The following is a 7882-nucleotide window of genomic DNA, read 5'->3' as shown; positions in this document are numbered from 1 at the left end:
TATATATATATATATATATATATATATATATAATGCCAGGAGGAACACCAGAGTGTCTTTGGCATTGGCTCCTCTTACCTTAGCTTCGGTGCATAGCTTAGGTCTTCAGTGTTAATACAGGACTGAGATTCATTCCTAAGATGATATGCCACTACTTACCAGTTTATACTTCCTGGTTCTGGCACCACACAATGTGTGATGATGTGGGGTGTTGCAAAAAAAGGGAAAAAAAATCTAGTATCTTTGTCCAGATGTCAAAACATTTACAGCTTAGTATGCAATACAATGATCCTCCTCTGATGATAATTATCTAGGACAGGAGTTTTTAAAGTGTGAGAGTAAGCCTCTGCCTCAGAGAGCAAATAAAATGAACCCCACCCCCACTGTAGACTTTTTTTATTTTACACATTTAAACATCTGTGCTTTTATTTTACATTTTGAACATGTGTTGGCAATGCTGTCTGATGAGTCGACAATTTATCCTGTCTGCTGACTGTCTCTGTCACTGTCAGACTCTCCAGCATCTACCTGATAACTCCATTCATGAAATTATTTACATCCATATTAGATCATTCCTTCTGAGTGTAATTTAATTTGTCAGTGAATGTGCCCCTAATTACTTTAATCTGGTCAGTAGATTCACAAATGTTTGATCTCATGGACATGCACTGGTGAGTTTAAATTGTTAGCAAGTCTGAGTTTACATTTACATTTATTTGCCTTTTATCCAACAATTTTCAGTCAGGTCATCTGGACAGTTTCTTTTTTTGTGTGCTGAAACATTTCACCTTCCATCCAGAAGGCTTCATCAGTCAAGGAAACACACAACACAAAGCTTATTCTTCCCCCAACAGCTTACTCCAAAGTGGAACAAACCAGTTATGTTGGTACTAAGATGGTGTCTTTGGCACGCCCCCTTCTCCGGTGCCGGCCCTCTCCCTCGTCGACAGTCATGTCAAACTGGTTCAAAAGTGGTTTGTTCCACTTTGGAGTAAGATGTTGGGGAAAGAATCCATTTTGTTGTGTGTTTCCTTGACTAATGAAGCCTTCTGGATGGAAGGTGAAATGTTTCAGCACAAACAAAAGAAACTGTATACTATATACTATATATATATATATATATATATATATATATATATATATATATATATATAAACATAAACATACATATATACAGTACATATATAAATATAACAAAAACTGTTATACACAGTGAGGGGAAAAATCAACATGCCCAACTGGTTTTACATTCTTATCATTGTGTTCTTCCAGACAGTAATCATGACCCACGACAAGAACTGGTTTTCATCACATTTTAAACTTCTTTTAAACATGAGTCATAAATCTATATTCTTTTACACAGAACGTTGTGTGTAAATTTGTTCAGCAACACTTCAGGTCTTTTAACTTAAAAAAATAAAATAATTTTGTATTCCTGAAAGGAGTACATATATGCCAATAATATGCAGAGCAAACTTTTAAACAAAGATCTCATCCTCTGAGAACTCGGAGTATGAGATAAGGATGACCCTCATATACTTCTAAACCAAATTATCTGTCAATTTTATTAGTTAAATTTGTTTTGTCAGTTTAGTGGTTCATGAGATATTTTGCTAACAGACAATGACAGAGTTACGGTACATGAATGTCCACTTTTTACTGTTGCAGCCAGGTGATAGCATAACTGATGGAAACTTAACAACTGAAATCAGTAAATTCAGTGGCATCTGGCTGCCAAAATCATTTGTTGCTTTTTTAAATTATTCTGTGTTTAAATATATTTGATTCAGTTTATTTATATAGCACTAAGTCACTATAGAAGTTGTCTCAGGGCATTGAACAGAAACAATCACATACATTAAAAAAAGCCTATTAGTAAAAGTTATCAGTCTAAGGAAGTCAGAAGATTGCACTGAATCGTCACTTCATTGCAGTTTCCTATATCTTGAACAAGTACACTGGCAACAGTGGAAAGGAAAAACTCCCTTTAAACAGGAAGAAACCTCCAGCAGAGCTAGGCTCACGACAAGCAGCTTTCTGCTTTGGTCCAGGTGTACTTTCTACTGGAAGAAAGAAAAATAACGCACGTTAAGATGGAAATAATTACAAATACAAACAGGTAGAGTAGAGCCAGTAAAGACAGCAGCAGAGACAGGAAATGTGGTCAGTTTGTCCTCCAGCAGTCTAAGTCTAGCAGCACTAACTAAGGGAAAGCTCAGGAACCCCAAGCCAACCTTAACTATAGGATTTTTCAAAAAGGAAAGATGTAACAAATCTAAGTCAGGTCCTCTGGATGGATTCTTGTAGGGCGCATCCACACCAGCCCTGTTTAGTCTGCTTTAATCGAACTCTAGCTCATTTTCCTAGAAAGTCTGGTTTGTTTAGGGAGGTGTGAACGCGCCATCGAACTCTGTCACAGAACAAAAAGGCGAACTCTGGCCCGGGCTAAAACCTAGGTCTCGGTCCGGTAGAAGAGAACTCCAGCGCGGTTCGAGTACAATGTGAATGTAATCAGACCGGGCCCCGCTCCGCAGGACAAACAAACACGCATTTCTTTGACCTTATATGGAGCCGTCAGCTGCCTTGTGTGGAAAATCAATATTCTCCATGGTCTTCTGCCTCATCTTCTGCTCATGCTGAGTCCATTTTTGAAAAATGACAAAATATAACACCTAAAACTGCTAAAACTTGATGCCACTCCGTTTTTGTTTTTATTTCCAGAAGAAGAAGGTCTTCAGAGGTTTTTGTGTCGTTTCTTTCAGTAGTTCTTGGTGCAGCGCTCCCAAAGGCGAGTGGGGGAATAGGTTGCTTCAACAGGTTGGCTCGACTGCACAGTGCAGTGTGAATGCAAACGCACCAGCTCAAATGTAAACAAAATGTCATGAATAAAAGCCTAATAATTGATCATTAGCACTCTGATGGCTATTTGCTATTCACAGGGGGCTGAGTGATACTAGTAATAACATTATTGTAAGAGGGGGACAGTTGAACCCAGAGGCCTCCACCCCTGTTTAATGATGGACGATTTCTTTTCACAAAGATGGCCTCCTTTACTCCTCTCTCAAACCATCGTTCCTCTCTATCCAGGATGTGAACATCTTCATCCCTGAAAGAGTGACCGCTGGCCTGGAGATGAGTGTAGACCACAGAGTCCTGGCCTGATGATGTTGATCTTCTGTGCTGGGCCATCCTTTTGGCCAGTGGCTGTTTTGTTTCCCCGATGTAAGACTGATCACAGCCCTCCTGACACTGAACAGCATACACAACATTGCTCTGTTTGTGCCAGGGGACTGGATCTTTGGGATGAACCAGTCTTTGCCGTAATGTATTTTGGGTTTAAAAGCCACTGGGACATTGTGTTTAGGAAATAGATGTCTCAATTTCTCTGAAACTCCCGCAACATATAGAATGACCACTTGTCTGGGTTCCTCCTTTTCACCTGATGGCTGACTGGAGTCCTGTTTGAGATTCTTCTCTGCTTTCAGGAAGACCAAGTTAGGATATCCACATTGCTCTAGAGTCTGTCTTGTGTGGGATTTGTCCTTCTGCCTGGCTCCTGAGTTATTGGGGACGCTGTCTGCTCTGTGATACAGAGTCCTGATGACTCCTAACTTGTGCTCCAGAGGGTGATGGGAGTCAAACTGCCAATACTGGTCTGTGTGGGTGGGTTTGTGTTACACATCAGTTTGCAAATGCCCTTCATCAGAAACTGAGACCTCACAGTCCAAGAAAGCCAGCCTGCCATTTTTTACATCTTCTCGTGTGAACTTGATGTATTTATCCACAGAGTTTATGTGATCAGTGAAATGTTGGACTTCCTGAGATTTAATTTTAACACAAGTGTCGTCAACATACCTGAACCAATGACTTGGTGGTGTCCCTGAAAAGGACGTCAATGCTCTCTTTTCTACCTCCTCCATGTACAGGTTGGCAACAATAGGAGAAACTGGAGACCCCATAGCACACCCATGTTTCTGCCTATAATATTGCTCCCCATATGTGAAGTAGGTTGACTGCAGGCACAGTTTCAAGAGTTGACACAGTTGTTCTGTGGAAAGTGTGGTCCTGCTGCTCAGAGTGGTGTCTGATTTTAATCTTAAACCGATCACCTCTACTGCCTCATCAACAGGAATGCACGTAAAGAGTGATGTGACATCAAAAGAGACCTACTCCCTTGGCTGTGTCAAAGTAACTTAACATGTGCAAATAACCATCTAGCTTTGCATCTTGGAGCTCACACAGTAGATCAGACAGGTCACAAAGCTTACATTGGTTCTTTACTGGAGATCCTTGGAAAGTTTTGTATTCTAGCAAACAAAGAGTTTTCCATTGGAACTGGCGAGCCGTAACATTCTTCTAGTCTCAACCATATCATCTTCAGACCAGACAGTGTATGCTTTATGTTGACTGCTTTTAGTCTGTTGGCATGTTCAGAAGACTCAGGGCCTAGCCACTTAATGAGTAGATTCATTTCTTCACTAGCTGTAACACCAACGTCCCTAATGGTACTCTGGATTGTATTCCAGCTGCGGTAACTTTCAGGCTTATTAGAATTGGACAGTCCTCCAGTTATTAGTTGACTTTTGGCTCGGAATCTCGCAAGGTGATTTGTTATGCTGTCAGCATTATTAATTGGGCTCGGTCCCTGCTGTGATTGTAACACATTATGGACTTTGGGAATAACATCTATTTCTAGTGGTTGCTTTCCATCATCTTGTGGTGCAAATGGGTATTGCATTAGTTCTTGCTGAGACAAAGGGTAGTTAACATTACTTGTTGTTTGCATTGTTTATTCTGATATTTGCCATCATGTGGCAGTGTAACTGCAGTTATTAATGTTTTCACTCACCTTTTGCTCTGGGGTTGTTTGTAGGGTCAAAAATGTCAACTTCCCTTTTATTCAGCTATGTCAAGTTCAGCTGCTGCTGACTCCATCACCTCTGCTTTTGCCATGGCAGCATCAGCTTCCTACTGGAGATGGAGTACATTGAGAGTTGCTTCTAGATGGGGCTTTTCTACTTTAATACTCATCTCCATTTCAGCATAGGCTAATCTGGCAAAAACTGAGAGTAAGCGCCTGGTGGATGATATATAATAACTAGTAAATGGTAAATGGACTGTACTTATATAGCGCCTTTCTATCTTATTTCAAGATACTCAAAGCACTTTACACTACAATCTGTGTCCTCATTTACCCATTCATACAGCACTCTACTAGATCTCTACAAAGCTAATTGAACAAACCATTCTAATGAGAATAATCAGTGCTTTAGATCACATTCATACACTGATGGGACACACATCAGAGGCTATGAGGGGTTCAGTGTCTTGCCTTGGGACACTTCAGCATGTGACTGCTGGTGGATTCGAACCCCCAACTCTCACATTGGAGGACGACTGCTCTAACCACTCAGCCACAGCTGCCCCGGTAAAAGTGTAGTAAAAGTGGCTTTCCTGATTTCCATTTTGGATGAGAAAGACTGAGGGACAATGATTCAAAAGAATCATAACTAATAACTGAGTTGGCATTAATCAAAAATCCTGGCTGAAAAATAGAAGCTACTCCTCCACCTCGGCCAGTTGTTCTAGGAACATGAAAAATTAAACAATTAAAAGGAGTGGATTCATTTATACTAACAAAATCCTCCTGTTGTAGCCAGGTTTCTGTCAAACAGAATAAATCAATATGATGATCAGTTGTCAGTTCATTAACCAACATGGATTTAGAGGAAAGAGATCTGATGTTCAATAATCCACATTTAATGATTTTATGATTTTGCTCTGGTAAAGTAACTGTTTATTTTAATAAGATTTTTATGATTTTTATTTTTAGAGCTGATTTTTCGTTTATTATTTTGGGCTGTGGGCGAGTTGACACTGTTTCAATGGGGGTGTGGGTGGGTAACAGAGGAGAAGCAGCAGAGAGGTGTGGAAAACTACAACTCTCCTTCCTGGACTGGACTTTGGGTTGTCAATAATTTGGAGGACAAACAAAATCAGCCCAATCTCCAGAAAGAAGCGCGGCTCCGTCTAAAGTGGGATGGATGCCATCTCTCCGCATCAGACCAGGTTTCCCCCAAAAAGAACTCCAACTAAAAAAAATAATACTGAAGCAACATTAATTTTTGTGACCTCCGATTTGCATAACTGGGTGTCATTACCGCCGACGTGAATACCAATCTTACTGTATTTAGCCTTAGTCAGTGTCGGGGTTTCAGGCAGGATAGGACAGGAAAGAAACCAGTTGTGCAGGCAGGACTCGGGAGGCAGCCATACAAAATAATTTTTTTTTTTAATGACAACAAAAGGAGGCTGACGTGGCAGCAAACTCACATGACTGGCAGACTAGGAACAGGCTGGGACCAGGACAGATCAGGACAGGACAAAACAAGGTTGTACCCAACGAACAAACCGACAAATGACAGGACTAACAGATGGACTTATACACACAGACAGGACATGAGACAAGAGTGAAACTAATCACAGATAATTAAAGCGAAACACTAGGGATTACAGACAAGGAAGGCCCACTAGATGGTGCCATCCTTATAGTCAGCAGTTTCAAGTAAGATTCGATGTCGCCTACTCTGGCTCTTGAAATGCATTTCACTATGGTCGCTGGAGTCCCTAGTGCCACATTTCGGACTTTGGAGTTGCTAATAACCAAGGTCTGCTTCTCAGCAAGTGTGTCACTGTGTGAGAAAAAATTGATTTGAATCGTGAACAGGTCGGTGGTGAACTGGGGGCTTAGCCTTACCACTATACTTACTCTGGACCGTCACCAAACCTGGGGGCCCGGTTGCTGAAGGACTGCTAACACAATCTAGACTCAGTCACTCTGTACTGCCTACAGGGGCCTGGATAGCTACTGGTTTTTCAACAGCATGAAGCTGAACTTCCAATTCAGACAACCTCTCCTCCAAAACTACAATAAGACTACATTTATTACAAGTACCATTATCATTAAAGGAGGCAGAGTAATAACTAAACATTGACGCACTGAGCAAGTGGTTGTGACCTTCCACTTTATTACTTAAGACTGGCTGCACACATCATTGCAGAACCACTGTCTCACATCTTTAATCTGTTATTAAGCCAAAACACCATTCATAACGTTTGGAAATCAACCTTTGTTCTATCTTTACTGAAGGGAGGTGACCCCACCTCACTGAACAATTATCAACCAATGTCTAAACTCTGTATTTTAGCCAAGGTTCTAGAAAACTGATAAACTCTCAAATCAAAAAGTATTTGGATTCTTATAAAATTTTACCTTCCTGTCAATCTGGTTTCAGGAAACAACACAGCACAACGACTGCTTCAATGAAGGTTTTTAATGACATTGAAGCACTGGACACTTAGGATTATTGTGCTGCACTTTTCTTAGACCTGTCTAAAGCTCCCAATAATGAATCCCCGAGCTTAAGTAAAGGTTTAATTCCAGAAACCTTAAAGCACTGTGGTACGTAACCATTCATTAAAGACAAATTAAGTAGATCCAAAATGTGGACATTAATGAGGGGAAATACCTCTTTAAACAGTCTGGTTGGGATGGGATCTAGCAGACATGTGGATGGTTTGGATGAGGTTATTATTTTTGACAATTCAGAGAGCTGAACAGGACAAAAACTGTCCAAACATAAATCAGGCTCTAGTGAAATTTTTAAAGTTGCTTCATTTGACAGGGGACTAGAGATAGTAGAAGGAAGGATGGTTTGAAATTTCTCTCTAATTGAAATAATTTTATTTATAAAGAATCTCATGAAGTCATCACTACTTATAGTTGTAGGGATACATGGTTCAACAGAAATGGGACTGTTAAATTAGTCTAGCAATAATACTAAACAGAAACCTAGGGTTATTTTTATTCTCCTCTATTAAA

The sequence above is a fragment of the Nematolebias whitei genome, chromosome 18 (genome assembly GCF_014905685.2).
Source record: "Nematolebias whitei isolate Nwh7 chromosome 18, NemWhi1, whole genome shotgun sequence".
NCBI classification, from domain to species: domain Eukaryota; kingdom Metazoa; phylum Chordata; class Actinopteri; order Cyprinodontiformes; family Rivulidae; genus Nematolebias; species Nematolebias whitei.
The sequence above is the reverse complement of the archived record's forward strand: the minus strand, read 5'-3'. Positions refer to the sequence as shown.